We start from the raw sequence: 6,707 nt of genomic DNA, 5'->3' as shown, positions 1-6,707 counted from the left end.
TCTTGTTTTAAGGGATGTGTTTCCCACTAAACCTTCAGCTTTTCTCTTCTTCAATAAATCTAATTAACAGAGCATAATAGAGTATTGTAATTCTAGAAGAATTTAGTAGTTTCTAATAAATTCTGGAAGTAGCATTTTCTAGTAGCTTTCTATTAGAAATCTCTGTATATAAACCAGTGTCTCATTCAATAATAAGTCATTCCATTTCTATTGTTTGTCACATGCTTTTTGCTCAGATACATTCACTAGGTGAAATTGTCTAGGATTTTTCTTGATGAATTTAGACTTATTTGTGAGATTTTGTATATCATGATAAAAACATCATACTTTATCCATCTATGGATCTAGTTAATGGCTTAGAATTTGTAGAATACGTACTTTTCTTAATTATACATATACACCTAAGTCTATAGATAATTATATAGCAGGGTTCTTATTACTGTATTATATTGAATGGAGTTGCAATACTATAGTTAGCAGAATTAACAACTTTTAATTATAAGTTAATATTGTTGATGATATATTGATTATCATTAATCTTGAAGTTTTGAAACTTTTTTATATATAGTATCAGCCAAGGTCCTTTTAAAAAGTTCAAGGTTAATGTATCATTTATTTCTAATTAGATCTAATTGGGTTTTGAAAGAAAAATGTGCTAGATATATAGAGGAATTAAAACATGTTTTACTTAAGGTTTAAGATTATTATTATTGTTAATTAGTCCTCTTAATATTAGAGGAAAAAAAATTAAAATTCTAGCTACTTAGCTAGCTATATGCAGTAGAGCCATGATGATGTAAACAATTATATAGCTGGTTAATCTACTTGCTTGATTAAAAACATGTATTATATATCCACTCTTAATTTGTCATTTTCTTAAAACTCCAGAAGGCCACATAAATTAGCAAAAGGGTCTCACAGAAAAGTCAAAAAAGATTTAATTATTTTTGGATGATGTAGTGCAGCTGCCACCCAAAAGCACAAAATATTCAAAACAGAGAAAATACAAAAGCAAATGTGTAGACTATATTAATTTAATTAGGAGAAAAGCTTCTAATGAAACTCTAAATTCTATGCTATATATATATATATAAATATATATATATATATATATATATATATAGAGAGAGAGAGAGAGAGAGAGAGAGAGAGAGAGAGAGAGAGAGAGAGAGAGAGAGAGGATCAGCTCTGCATATATATATAACTGTTCACTATAGAATATTAATGTTTGAAAAGTTGAGAAGGGCACACACTTCCTTACCTCATCAAACCAAATTGGCTTCTTATCATCATTGGCTTCCAATAAGATTTCAGTGCTTCATTGCAAAGAATTGAATAACATAATATTTTATCATCTCAATAAAACAAACTCCAACTGAATATGATAAGATTGGTGTATAACAAAGAAAAAAGCTTAACCAATTAAAAAATAAAAAAAAATAAGAAGAGTCATCTTTTTGAAGTAACAGCCAGGTGAAGGTGCATTGGAGAATAGAGCAGTAGAGGTTGAGTGAAGAGGTAAAAGAGCAAACATGTGATTCAGAATTAGAGGCAAGGGTGTAAGGGTGGGGGCTCATGGTAGATCTTTATTTGTTTTATGTTTTATGCATCTACAATTTTATTGATGTCACTTATCAAGTGTGTAGTGTAATTCTTTAGCAACTTTAATTGATGCAAAATACTATAGTTTTCGCTATTGATTTTGCTATCTCAAGCTACCTTTGCATGTGCATTGCACCTTTTTACTATATGTTAACATTACTAATTAAAATTTATATTGCAATTAAAATCAAGAAATATGAAGAATATTCATAGGAATGCAATAGCGGCTTTAATTGCATATGCTGGATATTTAGCTTTCTTGCTTCATGTTTATCAATATATTGAAAGGCCTATGGTAGAATCCAATATTAGGAGACATAATGTTCTACAAGAGTTAATGTGGCAAATAGAGAATAATACAAATGTTCGAGACATCTTACGTATGGGACTTAGTGCATTTAGAACACTAGTAAGCCTTCTAAAGCAAAAAAATTTACTTAAAGATGCTTGTTTCAATAGTATTGGGGAACAAGTTGCTAAATTTCTATGCATTTTAGCTCATAATATGAGAAATCACCTTATGAACTTTTTCTTTCGTTGAAGTGGGGAAATAATAAGTCGTCATTTTCACCAAGTACTTAAAGCAATTATTTCTCTGGAAGATGAGTTTTTGGTGCAGCCAAATGGTTCCACGGTTTCTCTAGAAATATTAAATAGCAAAGGAAGATTTTATCCTTATTTTAAGGTAAACTTATAAATATTAGCATTTAAGTCAATTGAATTTAATTACATAGTTAGCATACTTGTAACATCCTCACTATAGGCTGTTTTATACGTTGTACTGTTCCAGTGACTAAGGTCTGTTCGGACAGCTAGAATGTACAGAACCACATTTAAACCAGAGTTAGGAACCATAATTAAATTAAATAAAGATCAATTGAGGGTGTAGAAAAATAAAAGAAGTGAAGTAAGAATCGGTTAAATGAGCACAAGCCCCGGTAATGGGTGACCTCACTAGGAAATGACAGTGAGTGCAATGCTGCTCTAAATCCATGTAGAACCCTATGAGACCCTTAATGAAAACTTAATTAAGGGGATTTCTATGAATTAATAACTCAAAAAAATGGAAAGAAATAAGCACAAAGCAAAGGAAGATAATGATTTATTCGGTATTATGGAAAGACGGACATAAACCCGGTAAGAACCAAACTTGGTCAATTAAATTTAAAAGTCCAATATTGATAAAAAAAAATGAGGGTTATTAATTTAATGAAGCTAGATTAATTTAATTAATTGAGATTATAAAAATTAAATATAATTATTAATAAAGTCAAATGATTATAAACTTCAAAATAATTATAAAATTGCCATTCTACTTATTTACAAATTTGCCATTGAATATTTAATTAATATATAAATCAATTATTGGGTAGAAAATTTAGTCATCTTCTTCATGTTTCCTGTCGACCCTTGTTCTCTCTCTTCCTCATACACTTTCCTCCATTAACACCCAAAATTAAGCTTGAATTCCTAGGTTTCTTCCACGATTTCTTTAGGAAATCAATAGAAACCACCAAATTCAACCTTGAATTGAAGAAAACTCCTAAGAAATCACAAAAATTTGGAAGCTTGGAAGGGCAAGAATTTCAGCCAAGGAAGGTACACTAAGGGGAAGCGAAGTTTGATAGAAGAGAAGAGTGATTGAATGTTGTTTGAAGCTAAGGAACAAGGTTAGTGCTATGATTTCCTTTTGATTTTGAAATTCTAAGAAATTCAACTAGGGTTTGGTATAATTAGGGATTTTCTTATTTATGCCCTAATTGATACAATTGAGTGTATATTATAACTGTTAGATGTGTTAATTGTTGGAGTATGTTAAGGAGATATCAAGTTGGTTGATAGAAAGTGGAGTTGTGTAGTGAGCTTGATTCTGGACAGCTTGAGTCTAGTATGCTTAATTGGCTCTAAGTTGAGCTATATAAATCTAATTGCTGTGAAATTTAAAACAAATTAAAGCTAAGACACATAGCTATAACTTTTATGTTTTGGCCCAGGCCAAAATCCTAGGGAAAATGGGTTGGATTGCTAGGATAAATGATAAACACTGAAACTAGAATTTCTTGAGATTCCAACAAATTGCCATTTGACCTCCGTATGATGTTTAGGGCATAACTTTTAGTATATAACTCCAAATGAGACGATTCAAAACGATTCGAAAACCTAAGACATAGGTCTATAACTTTGTTTCAGAGACTTTGCACAAATTCTAGGTGTAAGACCCTGAAATGTTAAATGCAAAATTGACATGAAAACCCAAAAATCCAGAAATCTCAGGTTTTGTGAGTCAGGGTTGATCAATTAGCTATAACTCACTTTGTAAAACTTCAAATTGAGTGATTCTTGAACTTGTGTAACCCTGATACACAGGGAAACAATTCATATGAAGAACATGGAGTCAAATTATGAGTGTAACTTGTCCAAAATAGCTTGACAAACTAGTTCCAGAAACCTGCCCTATTCTGGATAGACCTGAAACCAGAATTGGTCACTGGACCAGTTTTGGTAAAATGGCTATAACTTGAGCTACAAAAATACAAACTAAGTGATTCTAAAGGCAAATTAAACATAAGACATAAATCTACAACTTTCATGAAGAAAGTATGGCCAAACTGATTCTGTATCTTAGCCAAATCTATGAGGAAAGTTAAAGTACTAATTCTGGAATTTATGGAACAATCACAAAATAACTTGAATTATACTTTGTATGTAACACAAATGGTTTGATGAATATATATATCTTGTGAATATGTGATTGGGACTTATGTTCTTACTATGATTGAAATGCTACATATGATGAGATAATGAAAACATTAATTGATTAAATATGTTAAATTGCCCATATATGCCTAGACATTTGCTTATGGGTTGGATAGATTGGCATGCCAAGAAGGGACGAGTTTAGCAATACTGTCTATGGCTTTTAAGCCCTGTTTTATTGCATACATGATAGACATTCATATGTTCGATGGTATGATGGCCCAAGGCACTGAGTGTTCAGTGCTAGTTATGATTATTCTACATCTATGATTATTTGACTCTTATGCCGTTACATTGCATACCGAGTAGACACTTTGTGATTGATGGTATAACGACCCAAGGTATCGAGTACCCAGTACTAGTAAAACCCACGTATTCTGTTCAGTTAGTTCTGTTATAGGTTACTTGGGCATTGAAAAGAGTTAAAAAGGTTGAATACTAAACAAATAAATAGAAAAGATCCCAATGAAACCAATGTTTCCAAAGATCAACAAAACATAAAATGACTCATAATCAATTAGAATGCATTACTTTTATGTTACTATAATATGAAATATTTATTTTATTTGTATAGTATATTTCATTCTATTATTGCACCACTAAGCAGAAATGCTTAGCGCAATAGTTTCTCCTCATACAGGTCCAGATGAGAAGACCCAATAGTTCATAGCACAGGGAGATCTGCAGTAGAGTCAGTCATTGTCACCTCTACTCTACATTTTGGTAAAATGCAAGGGCCCTCGCATTCATGATTTTGTACTAGTAATTAGATATAAAGTTGTAAATTCACTTTTGAGTTGTAAAACAATTATGTACTTATTATAAATTAATGAAATGTAAGAAATTCATGTATGAAAATAATGGATGGAATGGATTATTTGTATGAAATTATGGAATGTACAATGAACAATATGATTGGAAATTATGATTGAGAATGGAATTTAGATTTTTTATTATATTGAATTTTCAAATAGGTGAGAATTTTAACAGGTCAAATATTAATAAAACAAGGGAAACTCTGACAGTTTCTCCACTTAAAAATATTTGGATTTAACCAAGATAAACTTAAATATGGATAATGAAAAAAGTAAGTAAAGGAAAGGTGCTCCGGCACAGAATGTGGCATTCCTTGCTCGGCTACATTGTAGATCGGGTAAGGAGTGTTACAATACTAATCAATTAAATTCAATTTTATAGAACTGCATTGGTGCAATTGATGGAACACATATTCGAGTCAAAATTTTGAAAGCAAATGTATCAAGATATAAGGGAAGGAAAGGAATACCTACAATGAATATACTAGCTACATGTACATTTGACTTGAGATTTACTTATGTGTTATCTAGTTGGGAAGGATTAGCTTCAGACTCAAGGATACTAGAAAATGCATTAACTAGGGAAGATAAATTGAGAGTTCCTCAAGGTATTTCTAATAAGAATTAAAACATTATTATTACTTGCCCATTTTTTAAGTAGTTATTTAAATTTTTTCAATTTTTCCTTAGGTAAATTTTATCTAGTTGATGCGGGGTATCCTTTAAGGTCTAAATTTATCACTCCACATCGAAGTACTAGGTACCATTTGAAAGAGTACTCTCATTGTCCTCCAAAAAATATGAAAGAGCTATTCAATCTTCGACATGATTGAAAAGGCATTTGGAGTGCTAAAAAAGAGGCTCCCTATCATAGCTAGTGCATCAAAGGCAAATTATGATGTTGATACAATTTCTAAAATTATTTTAGCATGTTGCATTTTGCATAATTTTCCTATGTTATCTGATCTAGATGAAGATCTCTTATGTCAAGTTGACAATGAATTGATGAAAAATGACTTTGAAGCTAATGAAATTAGATCTAATATTAGGCATGCAGATGCTCGACTAGGAAAGCAAATAAGAAATGACATGGCTATGTGCATGTGGCAAGATTATATGTCTAGATCTTAAGCTTGTTTTTATTTCGATATTCTTAAGAGAAATTACTTTGTGTTAATTACCTTATTGAATTTCCTTTATGTTTATTTTTATTTCATATTGATTTTTTATTGTTTTAATTTTTTTACTATGTACTGTATTATTGTAAATAGATGGTTACACTAATAAAAGATGATAATTGCTCCGAAAAAACTGAAAAGTATCTTAGATGGCCTAAGGAGATGGATAAGCTTCTTCTTGATCTTTTGAGAGAAGAAAAGGCAAAAGGAAATAAGGAAGAGAAAAAATTTAATAAAAGAGCATGGGACAATGTTATTGTTGTTTTTAATGTGGAGTTTCAAAAGAAAGGGAAGACAATTGATAAAGGAAAAGTAGTTAATAGGTTAAAGACTATCCAAAAGTTGATGAACCTTG

Source organism: Hevea brasiliensis, chromosome 8 (genome assembly GCF_030052815.1).
Source record: "Hevea brasiliensis isolate MT/VB/25A 57/8 chromosome 8, ASM3005281v1, whole genome shotgun sequence".
Classification (NCBI taxonomy): Eukaryota; Viridiplantae; Streptophyta; class Magnoliopsida; order Malpighiales; family Euphorbiaceae; genus Hevea; species Hevea brasiliensis.
Note: the sequence above shows the minus strand (reverse complement) of the source record.